Below are 26,754 nucleotides of genomic sequence, written 5' to 3' on the forward strand. Positions count from 1 at the left end.
CTATTACAACATAAACAAGAAAAGTAATTGCCATGGAAGTATTACAAGAACATCCACAAACATAGGATACCAAAGCAACAACCATGCCCCATCTTGTACTCCTTTAGGCTCACCATGATATTGAAAGATCAATATGGCTTCAATGGAGTGTTAGAAGGAAAAAACAGATAAATAAAATAAAGAAAAAGACCAAATGACCAAACAAGCAACAATCATTATGTTTATTGCCAAGAGTGTTTTTGATACCAGATATTGTTTAGACTATGCCTATTGTAAGAAGGACATATTTGTTAAGGCATGAGTGGTCTAAGTGATATTTGCTTAGGCTTTCTAGGTAATGGATATTTTGATCACTAGAAAAATTCAATTAGAATGTTTTCTTCTTCTTTGATTTTCATGACAACTCTATGTTTTACACGATGCTTAGTTTGTTGTCCAGTTTAAGTGTCCTAGTCTAAGTGACAATGAGATGAGGTGAAGTGATATGTCATGTTTGTTTTATCATGGTTTGATGAATAATGGGTTATTACATATGACGAGAGTGATATGTGATATGAATCCAAACCATTGAACACGTATAGAAATATGCACCCAGTTAGGTAAGGATTATTTATTATTGGATGGGTGGATGAATTTATTGTGGGGATAATGGACTGGACCTATAATGGAATAGGAAATGATATTTTACAATCTATTATGGCGTGATAAATGGATATGTGCTAGTTATTTATGATGGATTATATTAATGTTTATTATGGATCGAGATAGAAGAATTATTATGGAAGTCTAGTAAACCCGATAGATGGTGGATGAAGCCCATTACACATGGTGCATATAGAGAAAGTTTTCACCATGGTTCTTATCCAAGGCACTGCCAAAGTGGTTTTCACCACAGGGAAAATTATTTCTCTTTACTATTTTTTTTTTGGTTGGGATACCCTAAGAGCTATGTGTACAGTTTCTTAAGATGTCTGTTGTTTATGGGATCTTCTAGAGGCTGACCTTTAGGTGTCAAAAGTTGATATTCTCTTGTACCACAACTGATAGTGATGACAAAAGATACCAACCATTTAGGTTCAAATTTGCCCTTATTATTGGTATTTTATGGAAGCTTCTGATTTTGCTTAAGGAATAGGCCTCCAACTTGAAAATTTTTGTTCTTGATCTTCTTATTGTAGCTACGGAAATGTGATTTTTGTAAGCCTGTATTTCATTCAATGCATTGAATTGTCATTTGTCTAGCAGTTCTATCTCATGTAATCTGTAACAACCCTAGTAAAAAATCCATGTAAAAAATTAATGAAGGTAAAATAAGACATTGGTCATGGGACACGTATTCCAAGCTGAATGTTGGGAAAAAACACAGTGATGGGGATCACTTGTGATTAATTAATGGCTAAGGAAATTGACAAAGGTAATGGCTAAGGCATTGGAAAGGAAAAGTGGCATTTATTGGAATTTATTTAGGAAAATAATGGAAATTAGGAGAAAAGGAATGTGAAAGATCATAGGTCGCATGCAAGGAGGAAAATGAAGGAAAATAATGGAAAATGAAGAAAATAGAGGCCTCATTGATAGAAGCGCTTCTAAGGATCAATTGGAAGGCTTTTGACAGGTTTTGGTGGAGCTCTCTTCTTTTCTTTCTCTCTCTCTCTCATACTCTTGGATAGTTAGAGTTTCTTGGAGCACTCTTGGAGGGGTGTGGCATACTTGGAATTTGGAGCAAGATGACAAAGGAAAAGTAGGATCAATAACTACAATGGGTTTTTCTTGCAGCTATTGAGTTGCATGTATGGTTTCCTTGCTAGTTTTGGCATGCATGGCACATGCAAGTGGTTTTTTGGCTATGATATGTCATTGGCATAGAGGAATTCCTGGGTTGATGATGGATTTTCCTAGCCTTTCCATTTCCTGGATAACCATGGTGTTGTGCATTTGAATTTTGTTTTCTGGTTGGTTTTCATGTTCCTTTAGTTGTGGGTTGAGTTATTAGTTCCTGGAGCCTTGGTTGGACAAACACTCCGGAAGACCTGTAACGTCTTGGGTTGAGTTACTAGTCTTGGAGCCTTGGTTGGAAAAATGCTCTGGAAGCACTGTAACAACTTGGGTTGAGTTACTAGTCCTGGTGCGTTGGTTGGACAAATGCTCTAGAGTCCTTGATGGGTTGAGTTACTAGTCTTGGAGCCTTGGTTGGACAAATTCTCTAGAGCTTGGCAACAAATGTGGGTTGAGTTACTAGTCCTAGAGCCTTGGTTGGACAAACACTCTGGATCTCGGCAACAGCCGTGGGTTGAGTTACTAGTCCTAGAATCTAGGTTGGAACAAACACATTGGATCCCTGGACAACTTGGGTAGAGACCAATCTAGTGATGGTTAGCGATGTTTGACTGTGAGGGGGATCACTAGTTGAGGGTTGAGGTGGTTTGGCCTCTCGAAGCCTTGGTTTGTTTTTGATGGATTTGTCTCATGAGATCCCACATTTATGCTTGGAATATGGTATGGGGGTGATTGGATGAAGAGATATTTAGTTCAGCCATTCTATGGTCGGTTTGAACATGGAAGTCCCATACCTAGTTTCATTTTACATATGTTAATAATAGCTTCTTCCCTTGGTATATTCATGAGTAAAGGTACTTGATTTTATGTGGATTTAATGGTATTCCCTCATCGATATATATATCTGGTTATTTTCTGGTTATAAGCATGTTTCATAATAGTGATGATGTACAACTCCCATCATGTTTTGATGTGTAAATGAATGAACAATGAATATGTGACCTAATATATGATAATGCATCTAATGTGAGAAGGCATAAATCCTTCTTGATGATTATCAAATAAGTATGAGACCCCTATGCTCAGATATGTTGTTATGACCTGTAGATTGCATCTTTGTGACATGTTTGACAAAATGCTAGTCATTGAAAGTAGGGGTCCAGTCAAGTCCTTGTTCAAGTAATTTCATTTGTATCATTATTCTACTATTAACCTTCATTTCTAGAAGTGTCATGGAGTTCTGGGCAGTGACTTGAGACATGGGCCTGAAAATGTGGCGTAGAATTTGGAGTCGCAAGCACATAACTGCTTGGGAAAGTCCTTAGTCGCAGGCATACCCATGTTGTGGGAGCGACTAGAGGGTCCCAGTTGCACTTATGCCCATGTCATGGGAGTGACTAGGGAATTAATGTAGTAAAAAGTTAGTTTCTCTCAGGGGCTAGTCACTTGGAAGGTTTGGATGGGTCTCAGGGTTACATATTAGGTCTGGAAGGTATGTGTTGTCATATCCGTTGGTTCCAGTTCCTTAACTGATACATAGGAAGTTGAATCATATCATAGGAACTCTTTGTCACATGTCTACCCCGGTTGACTAGTTACTTGGGTAGATGTCGGAGGAGGGTGTTACCTAGTGGTATCAGAGCCAAGTTTCGTTCTCTTTGGGGAATGTCTAGTTTCTATTCTATTTGGGTGTTATCTAATACCACAAAGTGGTATCAGAGCATGGTTTAACACTTGGACTAGATGGGCGAAATGTGTTTGTAATGCATGCATGTAGGTTGTATATGTACTGGTTATGTATGCATTATAGTGGTCATTGTCACAATTGTGTTTCCATGTAGGAGTTGATGATGTTGTTGTGAGGATGTGTTTGTCAAGAATGCATGTCAGTGGTATATGCATTTTCTATGCATGACAATGTCTATATGTTGTTATGCAAGCATTTTCATGGTTATGGTTATGCATGTATAGTAAGTTAGACATGCATTGTGAGGTTATTGTATGCAATTAGGTCATCATGATGCTATTGGTACGTTATGATGCTAATGTGTTGCCTGAGATAGAGCAGGAGATGTAGAATATCAAAGTGAGGTTGTATCACTAGACTTTGGGGGTAAGAGAAGACCGTCATACAAGTTTGTCTATTTGGCATGTAGGTATGTGGTTAATGGTTGTTATAAGAATTAGGGTTACTTATATGTTTGTCATTCTATTATTATGGTTACATGTATGATAAATGCTAGTTGATTAGCATAGTCATATGCGCATGTGTTGGATAGTCATGTAGGATAGTAAATTGTTGTTATATGCATTGTTGTTGATGTTATATGATAGTTAACTTGATGATTATGTTATATGTTGTTGACGAGTATGTTATATGTTAACTTCTTATTGTTATATGTTAGTTAACTTGATGATTAGGGTTATTGCAGTTAAGACCTTGATTATATGTATCATGCTAATTCGGATTGGTTTATGCAGATGGGTAGGGTTATGACATTTAGGTGTGAGTTGACCTAATTATGACAATGTGTTGTACTAATCTAGACTGATTGTGAATATGTGATTGTTATTCTTGAATGCCATTTTTTTATGAGTTTATGATGTGAACATGTTAGCTAGTTACTGTTATGGACATAATGACCTTATCTATGTTTGAGTTGGTATGTCTTGAAATTATATCGTGCTAATATAGATTGATTGTGCAGAGAAGATAACATCCCCTAAGATACATTAAAGTATGAGTTTGCTTATGTCATTTATTTGGTTTATCTAGCATGTTATGTTTACAAGTTATCTGAATGTTTGATTAATTGCATGATATGAGTATGTGTCTGAAAAATTGCACGAATGAATGGTATTGTTTTAAGATGGTTGTACTAATGCATTATGTGCTGAGACAACTAATATGTACTTGAGTGTAAGTAGGTGATAGTTGTAGAATTATGTGTTATGACTAATGAATGTGAGTTGATTGTTGAGTATGACATTGTTGTTAGACTTGGTAAAAGATGATTTCAAATTCATAGACATGATGCTTTGATTTGTGGAACATGTGACTAACATGTGTGAACAGTTGCAGGGAAACACACTTGGTATTAGCATGACAAGGTAATAGTTGTTGTGTTTATATAACTAACATTTGGGTGATATGACAGTGCCTAGTAAGACTCAATTGCAACAAGGAAAAGGTAAAAGAAAGGAATTGGGTGAAAATTCCTTCGGCTATTTTTGGAAATCACAATTCCAAACGAATGAGTTCTTTACATATAGGAAGTCTTCTTAACATGTGCTATATTCCCAAACATGTATTTGACAAGTATAAAAGCTAGTTTCCAGTTATGGATGCATTCATAAAGGGAATTGGAGTGCCTTTAGAGATGGCATGGACGTGTTCAGTTACAAGGCAATGTGCTTGGAACAACAAGGTAAGGTAACTAGTATGTTGTTATGTTTATTTATGCATTGATAATTATGTGTTTATGGAAATATGATGCAGGGGATTGCATGGCAAAGAGACTGCCATGAAATATTGAAGAAGGCTTAGGTTGAGATTTCCCTTGGAAGCATTGGGAACCCATGGGAAATTGATTCATGGTGTTTGTTCTAGTTTTGTGCCTTCAATATTTTATGATTTGTTTGAGCTTAATTATGGGTTTTGAATGTGTCTAGTGCAAGGCCTTTCCACTTTGTTTGTGGTGTCGTATTATTATTGGTTTTCATGTTTTCCTTCTTGTTGGATTTCTTGTTCTTTCCTTTTATGTTTTGGGTGTCTTGGGAATTGGTTGGGAAAGAGGAAGTTTAGTGGAGCTCGGGGAGACATGAATGAGGTCCAATTGGTAATATAAGACCTGGATGAAGCCTGGTGCATGTACAAGGGAAACTGAAGGAAAAAGTATGACAACCAGTTGGATTGGTTGGGTCCATGGGTGAAAATGGACAATGGCGGGACAGTCATGAGAAAGGTAAATTAAATGGCTTTGAGGCATTAGATGGCTTGGCTAAGTTGGGAACCATTGTTCTCAATATGGTGCATGCTGTGCATGGATAAAGGGAGTTTTCTTAACCTTGACCTTATGCTATCCGGTAATTATGTTGTGATCATGATTATGTTGATGTCTATATATGTATACATGTATGTATGTCATTGTCTGACTGGTGCATTAGAAATCATGATTTTTTAATGCTAATGTTTATATATATATATATATATATATATATATATATATACACACACACACACACACACACATATATCTATATATGTATGTATGTATGTATGTATGTTTTTTTTGACATGATCATGATTTATTTATGCTAATGATTATATGTATGTATGTATGCATCTATGTCACTATCTGACAGGGTCGTCGAGAATCATCCTCGTGGAGGAATGATTTCTTATGCAGGTGAAAGACATGAAGAGGTTCCTGGTCTTATGAGGAATCAAGTGGGAAGAGTACCCTTGGAAGATCTATGAGGTCAGTATTATGTGGACATTAATTGATATTATGTGATTATACTATGCCTATATTTTGGACATGTAATTATGAGAGATACATCAGCAGAATGAAAATAGCATGATCCATAACATGCTAGGATAAGTGTTACACTAAAAAATGTCACCATGACTATTTGCAGTTAGTATGGCTCCATCCACTGTCATACTATCCTCCTTTGCAAGTCTCATGCCTCTGCTCTTCATGTCAAACTTCAAGAAAGAGAGAAAAGTCATTTAAAGTCAATTATCTCTGGTACATAGTTTCTCTTAGCCTTACCTGCGCGTACGCAACCCAAGTTCACAATACCTGCGTACTTGTACGCTCTGTATGTAAAGGGGTGGGTGCGTACTCCTGTAAAGGTCAAAAGGCGCAAGTTTCACTCTAAAAAAGTTACTTGTGGTCATTTCTAGAGTCTTCTAGAAGCTTGTTTGACGTGTATGAAGCGCCTCCAGATGGTTCATGTATCCCTACCAAAGAGGAACTTATCGCATCAAGAGGGGAGCTATCCCATCCAAAGAGGGGCTTATCCCATTGATGGTGGACCTGAATAACTTCCTCTAGAACACTATAAATATAGGCATTGGGCCAAAGGGAGGGGAGGTTGAAAGCTGAACATTCCTAAGGGTAGATGCTGTTGGAATTAGGACTTCCTTGTAGAAGCTTGTGAGGAGAGATTACCATCTTTGCTTGTTCTATTTGGAAGTGGGTGAGCTGATCAGAGTAAAGGAGAACTCTTGTGGACCCTGGGAGGGACTTGCACAACACCAAGGCTCAGGTTGTAATAGTTCCTTTTGTTACCTTTTAATACAAATTAGTCCATTCTTCTCAACAATTTGTTATTCATGAGTTGTTTCATATACTCCTTGGTCTATATGTTAAATATGTTTTATTTTATGTGATATTCAGGTGCTATTTAATCGTTTGATTGTTAGTGAATGCAGGTTTTGAAGGGAAGGAGGAGCTCATCCGGATCAACGAAACTGGACTACTACAACAGCGTTGGGTTACAGGTAGGATCTAAACACTTGATTTCTCATATTGTAAAAGCATATTTAGAGAAGGATTGCTCTTATTTGTCTTGTTTGTCATTAGAAAGTCTTAGGCTTCTAGGGAGGTCGGTTGTGTCCGCACTAACGACTCATTCCGTGTGACAAAATGGCGACTCCACTGGGGAATCCATGAATGTGTTTGAGTTCTTTTTGATTTGATATTTTGGTCTGAGAAAAATCGCTTGTTTTCTGATTTTTGGCTGTCTAGCTGTGTATTTGGGTGGGTTAGCTTAGAGTCAAATTAGATTTTTATTTTTCTTAGCTTTGCCAGCAGTACGCAGTCTCTGAGTTAGGCACAGTGCGTACTTGTACGCACTGCGTCTTCGTGCACAGGGCGTACCCGCGCCTGTGTCAACAGATCACCTGCGTACCCCTGTCAAATTTGAGAAAATTTCAGTTTTCCTCTTTTTGCTCTTTAGATTTTGTTTTTACTTTGTTTTTACTGCCTAGACCCATCAGTTTACTGTCATAGATCTTCACCTAAACTTGTCCCGTTAGTGTCGAGGGTTTTGGTGGAATTCATAGGGATTTTCCCTTAGGGTTCGATTTTTAACTAGTCCTATAGTGACTTTGGCGTTAGAGGTTGTGAAACTTTGGATCTCCCTGGTTTTGGTCAGTCCTCTGAGGAGTCGGGCCTGTCATAGAAGTCACCCTTGTGAGAGACCTACCTTTGTGTCTTCTCTTTGCGAATCTCGAAAAGTTTGTTTGTTAAAGCCTTGAATTCCATTCTTGAGAAAAAAGAACAAAAACATTTCGATTTTGTTTTTTTGATTAGTTTATGATTCTGCATGAACTGATCCTTAGTTGCATTTTGACTGAGTAAAACATCCGGGAATTATCATTGTAGGCTTTTGTCCTCATTATTTTTTGCTTTTAGGTAAATTTCCTTTTAATTTGCTTTTGAGTGAATTTGATTTGATTGTCTTAGCTTTGTTAAATTTCATTTGATAAATAGTTTTTACATGCTTTATTGATATAGAAAAAACACAAAAATTCTTTTGGAAAAAGTTTGCTTTGGTAGCATTTGTAGTCTTTTGGGAGAAAAAGGAAATTTCGTAGAGTAATTAGTGGTCATGAGTTGTGTGTTTTGAAAAGATAAAGAGATTGTTTCTTTGATTGTCTTTACTAAGAAAGTTGTTTTCTATAAAATTTGCATTTTCCAACTCTCTTAGTTAGGAGATTCATTGAAAAAGAAAAGTAGTGTAAATCATCTTAGGTTCATCTTTGTAGTGGTTGCGAGTCGAGTCTACACACCACCAGTTTCATCTCCACTACCTTTTTGTCTTTAAGAAAAACCATAAAATTAACGCTTAAAGTAAAATCAACTTAGAAACTTTTATTTACTAGGGCTCTGAAACACCAATTTAGATCAGGCTAGTGTCTTGGAGTAGGAGACTAATTAACTCTCCAAGACAACAAAACCAAACAAGTAGCTTATCTTGTGATAGAATAAATCCAATTGTTTCATTTGTACTCTGGGAAAGCTCCTCTTAAAGGAGAAGCACGAGCTCGTGTCCGAACCAGTGAGGGGATCAATCCTCCCTCGTTGGGAACGACGCCAGACATGCACGTATTACAAAAGGTAAACCTCGGATTAACCATTGTCGAGGAACCAGGGGTCACTTGTTGGTAAACCTTGGATTATTGTCAAGGAGCCGGCAAAGGGATTGAGCTTGATACTCTGCCCTTGCGTGCTGTCGGAGTGTAGACTGTTCCCCCAGGTGCATTTGTTGCTGTTGGTAACCTTAGTGACCATTATCTTTAGGATTCTACCGAGGTGACGGTGGAGGGAAGATCCCACTGTACCTGGAGCAGACGTCGGCTAGAATCACTTGGATTTTCCGGGGGGTTCACTTCACTCGAGACGGTTAAAGTGGAGGAACTTGTGCCGGTCTATTCATTAAGCAGGTTGCCGGGGTAACTGTTCCACCCGCCACTTCTGTACTGAATCCGGCGATGTTGGGTTTCATCTCCAACTAGCGTTTTTGGTCCGGAAGGTTACTGTTTGTGCTTGGTTTGACACCCTAGATTCTTTAGGCGTGTGATTCAAGTTTGTTTGGTTCTTTAGAGACTTTTGGTAGTTTGCTTTGAATTACCGAGACAGTCCCGTCGACTTCGGGACAAGTCTCCTGAGGTTGTTTCTGTGGCCGAATTGTTGAGGAAATCCCGTAGACTTCGGGGTGAACCTCCTCAAGACGTCCCAAGTCATTACGAAGGTTTAAAGGTCCTTGTAACTCCTAGTGGCAGTAAAGTAGGTTCACCTGAAGAAGGAGAATCGTCATTGGTAGTCCATCCAGATTACCAAGGTCTAGAAACAGGTTATAATCCTGAAGCAGTTGCAGTTTCTGAGCTTGCTGGTAGTTTTTCATCTACTAGTGATATAGGTGAAGAACCTGAAGTATCTAAACCTGTTAATCCAACTTCTAGTGCACCAGATTCACCTAGGGTAGAAAGAGTCATCACCGAAAATCTTCCTTCTGGTTTGGTAGCTATTGAAGAACTTGCTCCAGAGGAAGAATTAGGCGTATCTATCCTTGAAGATCAACCTACTATTGATCTAAGGGAGCGTGAATCTATCTTTTACAGTCCTCCTAGAAGTACTACTTGGTACCTTTCGTTAACCAATTATTTAGACAACTCAGGGATAGGTTTTTCTCCACCTCGTACTCCTTTTCCACCTGGAGGTATTTATACTCCTGTAAATATGTCTGGTCAGTCGTCCGTGTTCACTCAATCTCCTGAATCTTTCTTGCACGGCGGTCCTTCTGTTCCCGTCGGGTATCAGTCACTTTTTGGTACCTTTGCGGGGGCATCTCCTCAACCCATTGATCATGGGTTATTAGCTGGAAACAATGGTAATAAACCGTTGGGTGTAGGAGACATTTATATGATGTCAGGTTCAGTTCCCGTTTCTCAACCTAAAGGAGGCCAATTACCGCCTGGGGGGCAACCTCAAGGTACACAAATTGCGTCTGGAGGGCAACCTCAAGGTACACAAATTGCGTCTGGGGGGCAACCTCAAGGACAGTATGTACCCATAGTACAATACATGCCTCAAGGTCAACCCCAGCCTCAATATGTACCCCAAGGTCAACCTCAGTATCAATATTTACCTCAAGGGTATCAACCTCAAGGTCAAGGTCAACCCCAGTATCAGTATTTACCCCAAGGTTATCAACCTCAAGGTCAATACTCGAGTCAAGGTTATCAACCACCTCAAGGTCAGTCATATGTTCAAGGTATGGGAACTGTACCTTTCAGTTATCAATCCTATCCTCAATCCGGTTATGGATCTCAGTATCCTCAACCTGTTACGGGTCAATACCCCGGAATGATAGTGTGGGATCCATCACAAGGTCAACAGGTGTTGCAGCCAAGTATACAGTTGGTACCTCAAACTGGACAACCCGTAGTTTCTGGTTCACCCCAGCAACCGCAACCTGTCCAGTCAAATATTCAAACTTCTGTAACTTCGGTAGTTACTCAGCCACCAATTGCACCTAGTACTCCATCTCAAACGACTGCTGCAACTACCGCAACATCTACCGCACTTACTTCTAGAGTATCGACAGCTCCGGTTTCTACTGTCTCTGCAACCACTCCTCAGACATCTTTACCGTTGTCCGGATCTATGATTCAAACCACGGTCCAGATGCCTGTAGGGCAGCCTAGTTTAAGTACTATTGTAACAAGTCAACCTCAATTTACCTATCAACAGTACCAGGGACAATACCAATTCGGTCCTGCTGTCCAACAACCAGTTTACCAGTATCAACCGTATCCTGGGTACACTTATCAACAACCTCAACAACCCCAGTACGGTCCGGTTAATCCTGGTTTTCCAGGAGGATATAATATCCCGAATGCGATTCCTGTTCCAAGTTATCCTGGATATCCTCCTCTTGGGACTGGTCTTGTGACCCAAATTTTTAGGGATCCTAATCGGCAATTACCGTTTATTGCAACTTTGGATTTACCCGACTTGACGCGCCTAACGAACGATCCAATACAATATCTTCCGTTCTGGCTGCCAATGCCAAATAAGTTGCCGAGTGATATACCCAAGTTCGAAGGTAAGTCTGGAGAGGATCCGTCCAATCACGTGATGACTTACCACCTCTGGTGTGCTTCAAATTCCATCTCGGATGATTCGATCCGCTTACGTCTTTTCCAGCGTACGCTCATTGGTCTCGCGGCCAAGTGGTACATTGAGTTGCCACGGGCCTCTTTTTACAATTTTAGTCAGTTGGCTACCTCGTTCCTAACTCATTTTCAGTTGTCGGTTAGATACGATAACGGCACGGAGCTATTAACTTCATTAAAACAGTCGACCTCCACTTATATTTCCGATCATATTCATGAATGGAGACGTCGGCGGCGATTAGTGAAAGTTTTTATTCCGGACCAAATCTTAGATGAATGGTTTGTAAAATCATTATTACCGAAGATTACTGAAGATGTAGCTAAGGCCGGAGTACTTACTGAAGAGCAAGTCATTGCTCAAGCCCAGTACCTTGACTTAGTTTACACTCAGTCGGGTACGTTGCACGAGAAGATCCCAGATCTTCCTAAGTCGAATCAAATCGCTGCTGCTCCTTCGGGGTCTCATGCTGCTGATGGCATGATTGGTACGGTAAATACTAAAAGTAAGAAGAAATCCTCAAAGAATTCTTCTCCAATAATAACCTTACCAGACTCCCCGACAGGAGAATCTTCTCTTGAAATTACCGCCGACATTCACGCTGTAGAGTCATCTACGGCTAAATCAAAAAACGGTGGTAAGAAGAAAGGCAAGAAGAAGGATAAAGCAGACAAGGCTCCAAAGGAGAAAAAAGAGAAGTCGGAATCTAACGACGAAAAGCGCAAACCTCGCTATCCTTGTTTAATTTGTGAAGAAGATCATTTCACAAGAGATTGCCCTCATCGGGCGGAGGTTGTGAAAATCGTTAAAGGTTCCCCAACTCCTGCTATTTTGAAAGATCCATTTCCAAAGCAGGATAGTAAAATGATAGGTTCTTCCTCGAGTGCCAGTGAAGAACCCATATTGATGATGTCTCATGTACGGATTGCGACTCGATCACAAGATTATGGTAGTAAAAGTCCTGTTGATGGATCGAAAGAAGCAGAATCTTCTCGTTCTAATCCATCAACCTCAGCTCCCGGTTCCGATCCATTACAGATCGAGAAACCTAACCCTGACTTAGTAATAAAACCGCCCACCAAGGGTGTACTTCGAAGGTCTGCTTTCAATCCACATGCGAGAGCGGCCCAGAATTACAAAATTGTTGAGGATTTAGCTGTTTCACCCTCAGCAATGTCGGCTTTGGAAGTGCTGCAATCATGCCCAGCACAGAGAAAATTACTTTTGTCGGCTATAGGAGCTGTTGATGTTCAGGACCCGAACCTGATAATCTTTGATCTAGAAAATAGTACACTGCGTCTCCCTCATCAGATGGCTTTCCAGATTCCAGTGATAGTAAAAAACATGCCAATTCATCGGACTGTAATTGATGAAGGAGCTTCTACGTGTATTATGTCGATTCAGTGTTGGAGATCGCTTGGCTCCCCTTCACTGAACCAATCCCCGACGATTCTTAAGGCCTTTGATGGCCGTGGGTTCCATCCGTTTGGCATTCTATAGGATTTGCCTATAGGGGTTGAAGGAAAAACCGTTAGTTGGATGTGGAGGTGGTTGATGCCCCTCTAGACTACAACCTTCTTTTGGGTCGTAGTTGGTCTTACACTATGACAGCGGTCATGTCATCGGTCTTCAGAGTTATAAAGTTTCCACACAATGGTAAGATCGTGACGATAGACCATCTGGCTTACTTTTCATTCGACCCAGCCTCTTCAGAAAGTATCCAGCATGTCGGTAAAACGACTATCCCTTACAAGGATGTTGGTGTAGGATTAGTTAAAGATTCCGATTTACTGGGAACTTTTCCTTTCCCTCCAATCAACGCAGACCCTTCATTCGCAACCATTCATATGATTACTTCAGACACTATTATCTATGATGATCCTTGGATTGTCCCATCTGAATCTGAGATAGACTCATTCGGTAATGCAATGCCTTTGAGTCCATATGAAATTGCTTATGAGGCCGTGCAGTCTTTTTCCGACTCAAGTTCAACCCAAATCGACCAAATGAATGTGGTCCGTGAGGAATCACTTTTCACATTAACCTCAGAACGGATAACGTTTCCTGAAGTTGTGTCATCTGACGAACAACTTCGCGAAATCCTAAACCCGTTCGGCAACGTCTGCGTCAGATACACCCTAGGAAAGTAGCTGCAATTAAAGCAGAAGTCGAAAAGTTGTTGAAAGCAGGTTTCATTTATCCGATCCCGTTAACGGATTGGGTATCGATTATTGTTCCGGTTAACAAGAAACAAGGAACAATAAGAATTAGCATCGACTATAGGGATATAAATCGTGCTTGTCCAAAAGACAACTATCCCATGCCCTATATCGATCAAATAATTGATGATTGTGCCGACAGTGAAATATTTTCCTTTATGGACGGTTTTTCCGGTTACAACCAAATCAGTACTCTACCTGCCGATCAACCAAAAATGGCTTTCATTTGTCCCTGGGGGACATTTTCTTACTGCAAATTACCTTTCGGACTTAAGAACGCCGGAGCCACTTTCCAACGGGCAATGTCTTACGCGTTTCACGAAATCAAACACATTGTGCAACCGTATCTCGATGATTTGCTTGCTCATTCTTTACATCGAGCTGATCACCTTGTTCACTTACGTGCTATCTTTATGAGGTGCCGGCATTATCGAATTCGGTTGAACCCACACAAATGTGTCTTCTGCATAGAAGTGGGACGATTGCTAGGATTTTTCGTTTCAAAAGCCGGCATTCGCGTCGATCCCTCGAAGGTTGAAGCTATCATCAAAATTGCCTCCTCCTTCGAGTTTGCACCAACTCCAAAGTTTGCAGGGGAAAGCAAACTTTTTACGTCGATTCATTCCTAACTACGCCGAGGTTACAAAAGGTTTCACCCGGTTGTTGAAACAAAATGCCCAATTCTCTTGGGATGAGATAGCTTAGAAATCTTTTGATGCACTTAAGCACGCGTTGACCCATGCACCGTTGCTGCATCCTCCCAACTACAACCAGGACTATTTTTTGTATCTCGCTGCCTCCCACTCCACCATTGGAATGGTCTTAGTTCAGGAAGACGAATTCGGAACGGAACATGTGATATATTATCTTAGTAGGACGTTAAATCCCACTGAGCTAAAATATTCGCATGTGGAGAAATTGGCCCTGGCAGCTGTTCAGGCTGTCCAGCGTTTTCGTCATTACATTCTTCTCCGTAAAACTATAGTGATTTCGGATTGCAACCCTATGATCTATATTTTGACTAAACAATTTCTAGGGGGCAAGTACTCCAAATGGATTGTTATCCTGCAAGAGTTCAATTTGGAATTCGAGAAGTCTAAGTCTAAGAAATCCTTAGTTTTTGCAGAATTGATGTGTGACTTCCCGCGTGCTGACACAGAAACTGTGGTAGAGGAACCCATTGCGGACGAATCTCTGTTTCTCATCAGCACTTTAGATCCATGGTATGGGGATATAATCATCTATCTCCAAACCCAATCCTTTCGGCCCGAAGCTTCAAAGTCGGAATGTCGGAAAATTCGATTCCAGTCCCAACAGTACAAAATTATTGGAGATACTCTTTATCGTCGTGGGGCGGACTTGGTTTTTCGTCGTTGCTTAACTCATGAAGAGGCAGAAAGGGTTCTGAATGACTGTCATTCTGGAGCATGTGGCGGTCATATGTCTGGGTATGCCACAGCTCAGAAGGTGTTGCATGCTGGCTATTTCTGGCCGTCCATGTTTAAAGATTGTATCATTGCGGTCCGGAAATGCCACAACTGTCAAGTGTTTGATCGCAAGATGTGCGCACCACCTGCTCCTCTCCACCCTATAATTTCCGTTGGTCCTTTTGCTAAATGGGGTATCGATTTTATTACATGTAACCCTCACTCGGCCGGGGGGCATGCGTATATCATCCTTGTGGTTGATTATTTTACTAAGTGGGCCGAGGCGATGCCTACATTCGAGGCAGATGGCAAGACAACAACAATTTTCGTATTCAATCATATTATTGCTAGGTTTGGTGTCCCACAAGCGATAATCACTGACCATGGGCGCCATTTTCGAAACATTATGATGACAGAACTCACAAGCCAGCTTGGTTTACGCCATGATAGTTCTACTCCTTATTATCCTCAAGCAAACGGTTTGGTTGAATCCATCAACAAAGTTCTAGTTATCATGATCCGACGAATCATTGGTATTCATCGGTCGAATTGGCATAACATGTTATTTTCAGCGCTTTGGGCGTACCGAACCTCAGTGAAAACATCAATAGGGTTCACTCCTTTCCAACTAGTTTATGGTTTGGAAGCAGTGTTGCCCATTGAATGTGAAATCCCATCACTCCAAATGGCTATCGAATTACTCCCAGCTACTTCCGAAGAGGAGAAGCGTCTGTTATACTTAGCTAAATTAGATGAGACTCGACGTGATGCTGCTTTGGCAATCGAGACTCACGCAAAAAGAATGAAAGCTCAGTATGATTGTAACGTGACTCCTCGTAATTTTTCGGAAGGAGACCTAGTGCTTTTATATGATCAAGCTAACGATAAGTTAGGTGCTGGAAAATTCGTTCCCATGTGGCATGGGCCCTACATTGTCAAGCGAAATCTAGCAAAAGGGGCCTATGAGCTGGTAGATTTTGATGGGGACTCTTTGGGTAAGCCCAGAAACGGACTTTACCTAAAGAGGTATTATGCTTAAATGGTGGGTATGGAGATTCAGTTAGTTTAGTTAGGTTAATTTTTCTTTCTAGCTGGTGTGTTTTGTTAAGTTTAGACAGTGTGCTTAGCTTAGAGAGTGTGTTTTTCGTCGTTATTCTGGCTTATCTTGGTTTTACTCTTGATATTGCAGATGTCGAAGCCTATCCAAACGTACATTGGATTTGCTGATGGTGCTTGTCGTAGTACACGGAATATCTCTTCTGCAACTTGGGTTATCTACTCGCCCTCTGATGAGTTAGTTTCTATGCATGGGGTGAGCCTCGGTCAAACAACAAACAACATTGCAGAATACAGTGTAGTGATTGAATTATTATCTGAATCTATTTCATTTGGGATTCAGAGTTTGATAGTGAGGTTAGATTCTGAACTCGTTGTATTACAGCTTAATAGAGTCTATGCCATTAGAAATCCAGTGTTATTAAGATTGTTTTTGAGGGTGCGTCTCTTGGAACGTGAATTTGATTACATTGAATATCAACATATTCCAAGGTCTTTAAATACATTAGCAGATGCAATGGCGTCTCGAATGTTAAATAGACATTTGTAACAATCATAAATGTAAATTTATAAACATTTCATCACACATGTTTAACAAAATAAGTAGTAATAATGATATATATAGATAGGAGTGTGTCAAAAAATATACATCGTCTTTGATCATAGGTTGAAAAACACCTTATGATCGGCAAAAATGATAAGTACAAAAAACCAAAAATGTCACATGTGTCTACAAAAGTGACTAGCCAATCACTGGTGGTGCTCTCTGTATGAGACCACTGCCCGCGCTACCCTACACAGGAACCTCCTGAAAGGTCCTGGGACTGCGACCACATAGCGTTGAAGTCGGATAGGAATATCGTCTATAGTCGTCTCTGGTATGCCCGCCGTGAGACGCTCTAGGTCCTATTCCAGCTCGGCTAAGGTCTCTGCGGCCGCATCCTGTGGGGCTGGTGCTGGTGCAACTGGTACTCTTCTCTCAAAAGCCCGGAGATTGGCCGGACGCCGTGGGCCTACATCTGCATTTTGAAATTTTTTTTCTGTCAGTTTTGAGACGATATATAAAAAACAAAAAAAAAATAGATAATTTAAAAACTTGTGAAAAATGAAGTACCTCTGTCGTCCCATTGTTCTCCCTGTGGAAGAACCATGTCCGGATCATTGCGAAAATCTACTCCGGCATAAGGAAAATCCTGAATCGCAAAGACCTGGCTCTCCAACCAGTGAAAGTAACCCGCAGGAAATCGGACAACTCCCGCTCCCTCATCAAGATGCTGGGCCATTACCGAAACCCATTGCGTCAACTTAGGTTCCCGAGGAGGCCCAACTGGAACAGTAAGATGCTGGGGGATCAGCATTGGAACTCTCTCTAGGGCAAAACTCACAACTAAAGGCCCATATCGAAAGGTCTTCAGTTGTCCGTTCTTTGCCCTAGTCAGTTGGCCTTTCATATTGGCCAACACAGCATCGCACCAGTTGAAAATGGTGCCTTGGAAGCAATCTATAGCCATTCGCATTTGGGAACCAGTGGCTATGTGCAAAGCGGCAGCACCGCAAAGTCTGGTAACTGTAATGGCTATTACCATAAGTTCAGGTCGGGATATGTATTTGATTTCTATCCCCTTATCCTGGTTTTGATTGTCGCACCACTCTAGCCGGAGACTAGCAAGGGATTGGCCACCCGGCCTAGTCCCGAATAGAGAAAGTTGCTCGCCCCTGTTAGGCAAGCCAGTGAGAAAATATATGTCGGAGGACTCTATCTCGAGCTGGTGTTCTCCGATGTAAAAACATTGATCCTGAATGTTCCACCTTTCAACCAGACACTCTAAGAATGGCACCTGGGCCCTCATGCCAGGTATGGCCCAGTACTTGTAGAGACCGCATGCCTTTAAAGCATCAATGGAAGGTTGATGACCTATTGCGGCCAAATCGACATCTTCGTGTTCTCTTTCACGCCAATCTAGCATGGTGGGCAATCTACACACCAAAAAACATCGATTAGAATTCATTAAATCAAATTTTGATGGTTAGGTTTTGAGTTTGGGTTTTGAAAATCTGCTTTGCGCGGAGTACGCACCCCGCGTTCAGAAAACAGAGCGTGGGTACGCAGCTGTTCAGAAGGTGGGCTGCGTACTCCGACCATTTTCCCATATACGAAAATTTCGGGGTACGCAGGTCACCTATGGGGCACCTGCGTCCCCCGAAAAGCGGACCCTAAAACCCCAAACCCTCCAAAAAATCAAACTAAAACTTAAAATGGAATTCTAAACGGATGAAATTGAAGAGGAGGATGTTGTGAAATACCTGAAAGAGACGGTGCTCGATTCCGACGGTCGAATTCTCCGCAAAGTCCACGGGAAGTTTCTTGCCAAAAGCCCTTTTCTCACCCTCTACAGTAAAATGGTAAAAATGACATGGTAAAAAGTCTTTTTATAGGTTTTTTGGATAAATGAATGCTAAGTTTGTTTATTTTTTACCATGAAGGGATATTTTTCAATGTATTTTTGCCCATCTTAAACAGGTATGAGTAATGTGTTGTTTTTGTGCAGGACAAAAGGACTCTAGGGTAAAATCGTCATTTTTCACGAACCAAGACATCAGAGTCATCTTTTAAGCCCTTTTCTGACTCCTAAAACATGAAAAGATTGCCGAGCGTTTCTTTTACACTCGTTAAAACGGAATTAAAAGACGGTCCCCTTATAGCTCTTTTCTGACCGTAAAAACAGGAAAAGATTGCCGGATTTTTGTCGTTTCAAATTCGATACTGGAAATAAAACGACATGCCTCTAACCACTTTTTACTTTTCAGGTCAAAGGCATTAATCATGAAAGTACTCCTTGGTCGCAAGATCAAGCGGTTCTCTCAGGTATTATTTTATACTTTTTCGGGCTTGGGAGACACTAATTTACGAAAAAGTTCACCTTGGAGTCTTCTTTAGTTTTTTCAGACTCTCTAAAATTGAAAAACGCCGAGTTTCTCCTATACTGGACTCGTTAAAATTTCACAGTAAAGGACCTGTTCGATTACAAACAGGAACGGACCACTCCTTATTAGGGTCCGAATCTAAACTAAGTTGGACTCATCCGAAGGATGAGCTTATAATCAAGCATATGTTATCCTCCTCAAGCTTGTAAAAAATAAAGAGGTACTTGCCAGAAATGGTGGGGGAAAAGAGAGAAGAATGAACCTATTTGTTATCTTTTGTTACAGAAGAACCTTATCACCGCTCTTGAACACGACACGTTTCATTCACCTGGGTTGGGAAATCCTTTGCCTTAAAGCTGATAAAACCACTTTGAAAGTCTTCAACCGTTTCTAGGTATTAACTTTGGGTCAATCGTCACCAAGCCATCTGTTGTGTCGTTATGTGTTCAAGAGGTCTCTGCAAATAAACCATTCATATGCAAAATACTTGTCATCCATTTGACCATCCTTGAGTCAGTCCTTACATCAACATTTCTTCAACTTGAACAATAATTTCGTGTTGTGGGCTTGCCTGCAACGGGTCGCTTTCTATCGACATCAACACATTATCTAGAAAGATGACTTAGAAATCGTCAGTACCTTGAAGTCTGCATGCATCAATGGAAAGTTTCTCGCCTTTGACGACAGTTTACATCATTGACTTTCGATCAAAGGATTCCGTGACGTGTTCGACATCAACCCATTCATTCACATTTCATGGATTGTACTGGGTACTTTGAGAACCATTGACATTACCGGTGGTCTCTCTCACACTTGTTAACAGTTTACATCATCGACTGGTAATCAAGTGGTTTCTACCATGTTCGACATCAACTCATTTATTCGCATGGATAGAATCATACCAATTCAGGAAGTAGAGATGAAGACCTTGGATCTAGTTTCCACCATCCAGGCTGCGAGGAGTTTTGTATTCATTATATAGTAGACTAACCATAAACAGATGGTTGCGTCCATATTGTGTCTACAAAAGTCTACGATTGTGATGTACTGCAAAATCATTCTTGTATCAGAGCAGTAGTTAGATTGTTAGTTAAAGTTTTCAATCTGAGTATGGGAATGCCTACCTCAACGATGATATCATCTTATATATGTATTTTGTGTTGAATATTTGCAGGTTCTGACCGGGCTCTCCGCGAGATACTCCTTGAAATGATAAAGTACTTCACCCTTCCTAGATCATAAAAAACCCTAATCTACTACAGGCTTCGCACTTTAGGGGGCAATCTGTTACACTAAAAAATGTCACCATGACTATTTGCAGTTAGTATGGCTCCATCCACTATCATACTATCCTCCTTTGCAAGTCTCATGCCTCTGCACTTCATGTCAAACTTCAAGAAAGAGAGAAAAGTCATTTAAAGTCAATTATCTCTGGTACGCAGTTTCTCTTAGCCTTACCTGCGCGTATGCAACCCAAGTTCACAATACCTGCGTACTTGTACGCTCTGTATGTAAAGGGGTGGGTGCGTACTCCTGTAAAGGTCAAAAGGCGCAAGTTTCACTCTAAAAAGGTTACTTGTGGTCATTTCTAGAGTCTTCTAGAAGCTTGTTTGACGTGTATGAAGCGCCTCCAGATGGTTCATGTATCCCTACCAAAGAGGAACTTATCCCATCAAGAGGGGAGCTATCCCATCCAAAGAGGGGCTTATCCCATTGATGGTGGACCTGAATAACTTCCTCTAGAACACTATAAATATAGGCATTGGGCCAAAGGGAGGGGAGGTTGAAAGCTGAACATTCCTAAGGGTAGATGCTGCTAGAATTAGGACTTCCTTGTAGAAGCTTGTGAGGAGAGATTACCATCTTTGCTTGTTCTATTTGGAAGTGGGTGAGCTGATCAGAGTAAAGGAGAACTCTTGTGGACCCTGGGAGGGACTTGCACAACACCAAGGCTCAGGTTGTAATAGTTCCTTTTGTTACCTTTTAATACAAATTAGTCCATTCTTCTCAACAATTTGTTATTCATGAGTTGTTTCATATACTCCTTGGTCTATATGTTAAATATGTTTTATTTTATGTGATATGCAGGTGCTATTTAATCGTTTGATTGTTAGTGAATGTAGGTTTCGAAGGGAAGGAGGAGCTCATCCGGATCAACGAAACTGGACTACTACAACAGCGTTGGGTTACAGGTAGGATCTAAACACTTGATTTCTCATATTGTAAAAGCGTATTTAGAGAAGGATTGCTCTTATTTGTCTTGTTTGTCATTAGAAAGTCTTAGGCTTCTAGGGAGGTCGGTTGTGTCCGCTAACGACTCATTCCGTGTGACAATAAGCATGGATGGCAGAGAGACATTGGAAGCAAGGTTTCTTGGTAGATACAATGTGGTTTTGGATGTACAGTGCTACTGTTGTGCATATTGTATATTCAGTTATTGTACCTATGGTGTTGTGTGCCTACTGTATAGATGGTTTTGTGTGCATATTGCATATGCAGTGCTGGGTATAGATGGTGTTATGTACATGTCGGATATGTGGTGTTGTGTACATATTGAACTGTGTGCATGATGAATACACAATTTTGTGTGCATATGGTGCCATGCGCATGTTCGATATGTGGTGTTGTGTACATATGGTGCTGTGTGCATGTTGTATTTGCAATGATATGTACATATGGTGATGTGTGCATGTTGTACATGTCGTGCTATGTACATATGGTGTTGTGTGCATGATTTTACATGTGGTGCAGTGTGCATGTGGTGTTGTGTATATGTTGTACATGTGATGTTGTGTGCAGGTGGTGTTGTGTACATGTCGTGCATGTGGCACTGTGTACATGTCATGCATGTGGTGCTGTGTACATGTGGTATTATGTACACATTGTACAAGTGATGTAGTGTACATGTGGAACTATGTACATGTTGTTGGAAATAATACTGAGAGGGGGGGTGAATCAGTATTATCAAATTCTTTTCAATATATCTTCCAGATTTATATATGCTACCTCCACAACTTCTTATGATTCAGTTAGTTGATCCTTAATGAGTGCATTAAAACATTATCAACCATATTAACAGTAAACAGGTGTAGTAAAATAGAATAGATCATCACACATAAGCCACACACATGAACACCATGTTATAAGGTGGAAACCCAATGTGGGAGAAAACCACCTACTGCAAGTCATCTCAATCTTCTTCTTAATAAGAAAATCCTTTTCAAATATTTTTGTACTGGTGCAGTCTTATACCAGTACGCAGGCTTCTACCTGCAGAGAGCTACAACCCCCATAGTTCTTGTACTAGCCGATCCATTTACTAGTACGCAGGCTGCTACCTGCTACAATGCTCCAAAGTTTTCAACTGTAACTGGAAGGGAGCTACCACCCCCTTAGCTCTTGTGCTAGCTAAGATACTAATACGTAGGCACCGGCCTACAATCTTCTCTCCTCCGGGTACCACGTTTCATACATTTTCAGACTGGATACACCTGAAGCACAACACATAATCTGAAAGGCCACATTTCATCCAATTTTCATACTGGACCCATAAATACATAATCAATCAATCTTTTGAATCACCCAATCACCAGATAAATACATATACAAGGATAATATGTGTGTCACCAATCAGATCTAGTCCATCAGATCATATAAGGATAAGTCATTATGAACCTGATCCATTCATCCATCAATACTGAAGCTAAACATAATCATTCAATCAATCACTTTTCAGAATGCTATTATTAGAACATAATACCAGTAACTAGACATCACTTCAAAACCCAGAACTCTTTAGTAAACAACAGAAGCAGCTAAAACATATTTTAAGAAAAGTACGCAGCTTCTTCAATAGAAACCTGCGGATATCCGCTCCTGCACCATCTATTGATCCGCGAGCATCCGCACCTGAATAGGCTTCTGACCTGCAAGTGTCCGCAGCTGCGCAGTCTTCTTCTTGGTGGGCATCCGCACCTACGGCTGCGGGTTTCCTGCGTACTTACGCATTGCACCCATCTCTGGCCTGCGATCCTCCGCACCTACACCAATCTCTGACCTGCGAACCTCCGCACCTTTTCCTTGATCTACCTGCGGATCTCCGCGCTTTCTCCTTCACTGGCCTGCGGATCTCCGCACCTGAAACGTGTTGCACTTGCGGTCCTGCGGTTATATAGTTTTTTAGAATTCAAATATGCCACAGACTATCAGATCTACAGATCTGATCATGCACAAAGGAGATCTCGACCCATCAGTAGATCCGCCTTATTCAGATCTAGATCTGCACCATAACCCAATCACCATATTCCAGATCTAGCACTTTATCAGATATTCAATTAATCAAAAGATGCCTTGCCAAATGATCTCCTTCCTCTTTTATAGCCTTAGGCCTTTCACAATACCACGTTCCAAAACCATAATAACACAATACCACGGACCCAATACTTGGGATCAACACTTTTGGATGCAATACCACGGACCAAAACCATAGGATCACAAACTGTTGGACTAATACCATGAACCAACCATGAAAGTGTGTGAGATAAACACTTTTGGATGCAACACCATGGACCAAAACCATAGGATCAAAAACTGTCAGACTAATACCATGAACCAACCATGAAAGTGAGTGAACTTTTCTCTTGCATGAAGGGAACTTTTCTTTGCATGAAAGTGCGTGAACTTTTCTCTATATGAAAGAAACTTTTCTCTGCATGAAAGTGCGTGAACTTTTCTCTACATGAAAGAAAATTTTCTCTGCATGAAAGTGCGTGAACTTTTCTCTACATGAAAGAAACTTTTATCTTTATGAAAGTGCATGAACTTTTCTCTACATGAAAGAAAATTTTATCTTCATGAAAGTGCGTGAACTTTTCTCTACATGAAAGAAAATTTTATCTTCATGAAAGTGCGTGAAATTTGTTGCACTATAATTTATCATCTGAGATTTGTCATACTGAGAATTGTCATCTGATTCCTTTGAGCTGTCCTGCATCCTATGTGTTCTGTCACATCTGATATCTTTTCCGTATATTCATCTAGATATATATAAGTGAGTTGATCTTCTACGATTTGGTTTCCATCAAGTACAACACATGCATCATAATGCCAATGATCTCCCCCTTTGGACTTGATGGCAACAATACCAAATCACTCTCCCCCTTTGACATCAAGGGCAAAGGGCGGACGAAGATATTCTCTTCCTTTGTTGTGCATACTCCCCCTGAGTACCTACTGAAATCTCTGAATGAGCTCCCCCATGGTGCACTAATATGTCCATGCTCTTTCTGAGAACATGCTGAAATCTCTGCTCTGCTGAAATATGCTGTTCATGCTCCCCCTGAATGTAACCAAGGTCTGCAAAAAGATGTTCTACAAGAAGAACATGACTCTATACATCATAAATTACCTTCCTATCACCAAAGACTCATACATACATCTATCTCCCATCACAATGGTGATATACCAAAAGTTTACATATGATAACATAAGAGAATAACATCATTCATCCCAGACATAGTGGGGAAACCAACATAGGCCATTACATGACCTGAAGAGATCTCATCAAATGACTACAATAGATAGAGACACACTATTACATCATGAGTCTTGATATGACCTTTACATCGAATGATATACATGACATTTATAACAGAGACCAAACACCTAAATAAGATCATGATAAACATCAACAACAACACTGTATGATCTGCTCCATAGCATCTGTCAACAACAACATGTATTAGTGCATGAATCATCAAGGTATGTCTGTATCAACTCATCCTTTTGAACATAATTTTGTATATACAGAATCATTCACATTCTATTATATGTGAGAAACACCATAGCCATCCAGATCTGCATGAAACAAGTATCATCAATTGGGACTATCTGCATCAATCAACATATGTACGAAACAACCTATCATCATATAGGTAAGAACTCATCATCACCATGTCTCCAACAATGCAACTTTGAATAATCATCCATGTATCCAGCCAACAATCCTCATCCATATATGTGCCAAGAACAATAGGAATCCTGCATCATAACTATAATATATGATCTTTATGCATATGATGACAACAACATATGAGTGACTCATCATCAAGTAGAGAAGATGTGAATTCAAGCTATGTACTTCTCCTTATCCTTATGAAGATCACCATGTAAGCACCATTAGAGAATCAACCACAAATCTGATCTAAATATAAACTATGTAACCCCAAGAATCATCTGAACAATTCATAACCATATCATAGCAAGATGAATCATTTATCCATATAAGCATCATCACCAAGGACTATTAACCATAATGCCAACAATGCATTAAAAGCATATGCTCCCCCTAAACCTATGCCATCTTGGTTACTGTCAGATCTGATCATGCATATCAGTAAGAAGTATCAAGACATCATCATTATCAAGTTAGAAACAAAACACTTCTAACCATCAAGTCATTTCCACACATCATCAGCAAATTGTAACCATTATCAAATAGCGCAATAAACTGAATCATAACTGATCCTTTTCCTGAACCTATCCCTACTGCCTTTCCTCAAACAATCATATACGCGATTATGTCATAACCAACTCGCGTATATACGTGACTTCTCTTTAAGAAACTTGCGTATGAGATTTAGGACACTGAAGTTTTACACTTCCAGCTCCCTCTGATTTTGTTATGTCTGTATGTTGTGTTGTCCCGCCTCTTTCTGACTGTACTTCTTTCTTCTTCCACATCTTCAAGTGTGATGATGATGTTTTCTCCTTTTGGTATGGTGCCCATACTTTGTTCCTACATTCCTTAGCTATATGTCCAAGCTTGTTACATGTGTAACATCTTACATGTCTCATATTTCTTCTATAGCAATCAACAGCTCTGTGACCAAACATATTGCAAGCAAAGCAATATCCATTAAAAACCTTGAATGTGATGATCTTTCTGCATGATGGTCTTGAAACCTTCTTCTTCTACATCTGGCTGCAACATGTCCAAGATTATAACATACATAACATTCAACATTATTCATAGGAGTAAAAGATTTTCTTTGAAGAATTTCTTTCCTTGGTTGATGATGAGATTGACCTTTCATCTCCTTATTGAGCATTTCAGATTTTGCAGTCGAGTCCCTTGTCTTACTTTGTGAACTAGATTCAACTTCAATAGATTCATGAAAACCAAGACCAGTTTTGATAGCAGGAGACCTTTGACTATTAAGAATATCATCCAAGACTTTAGTACTATCTTGAAATCGTAACAGTTTATCCTTTTCTTCTAATTTATCTTTTAGAATATTTACCTCAAGTTGATGTTGCTCTTCCTTTTCAAGATACTGCTTCTTCACGTTTTCTTCAACATTTCTTTCTTCTTCCAACTGACGTCTTAGTTCAAGAACTTCATTTTCATGAGCTTGGAGTAGTTCTTTATTCTGTTTCTTTGATTCTTCAAGATCTTCTTTTAGCGAGCGGATCGTGGCTTCAAGACTTTCATAGTAACTGGATCTATCTCTGCGTTTCTTGATGGTTGTGCTTCTTTCATTGACTTCATCCTGCAACTTTTGATATTTGTCCTTGAATAACTTCCTTACCTTGTTTCCTTCCTCTAGTTGAGCTTTTAGTTTGGCAGCTTCTTCTTTGAAGACACATTCCCTTTTGTTC

This window comes from Pinus tabuliformis, chromosome 5_1 (genome assembly GCF_031772625.1).
Source record: "Pinus tabuliformis cultivar Carrire ecotype Pingquan chromosome 5_1, CPIR1, whole genome shotgun sequence".
Lineage (NCBI taxonomy): Eukaryota > Viridiplantae > Streptophyta > Pinopsida > Pinales > Pinaceae > Pinus > Pinus tabuliformis.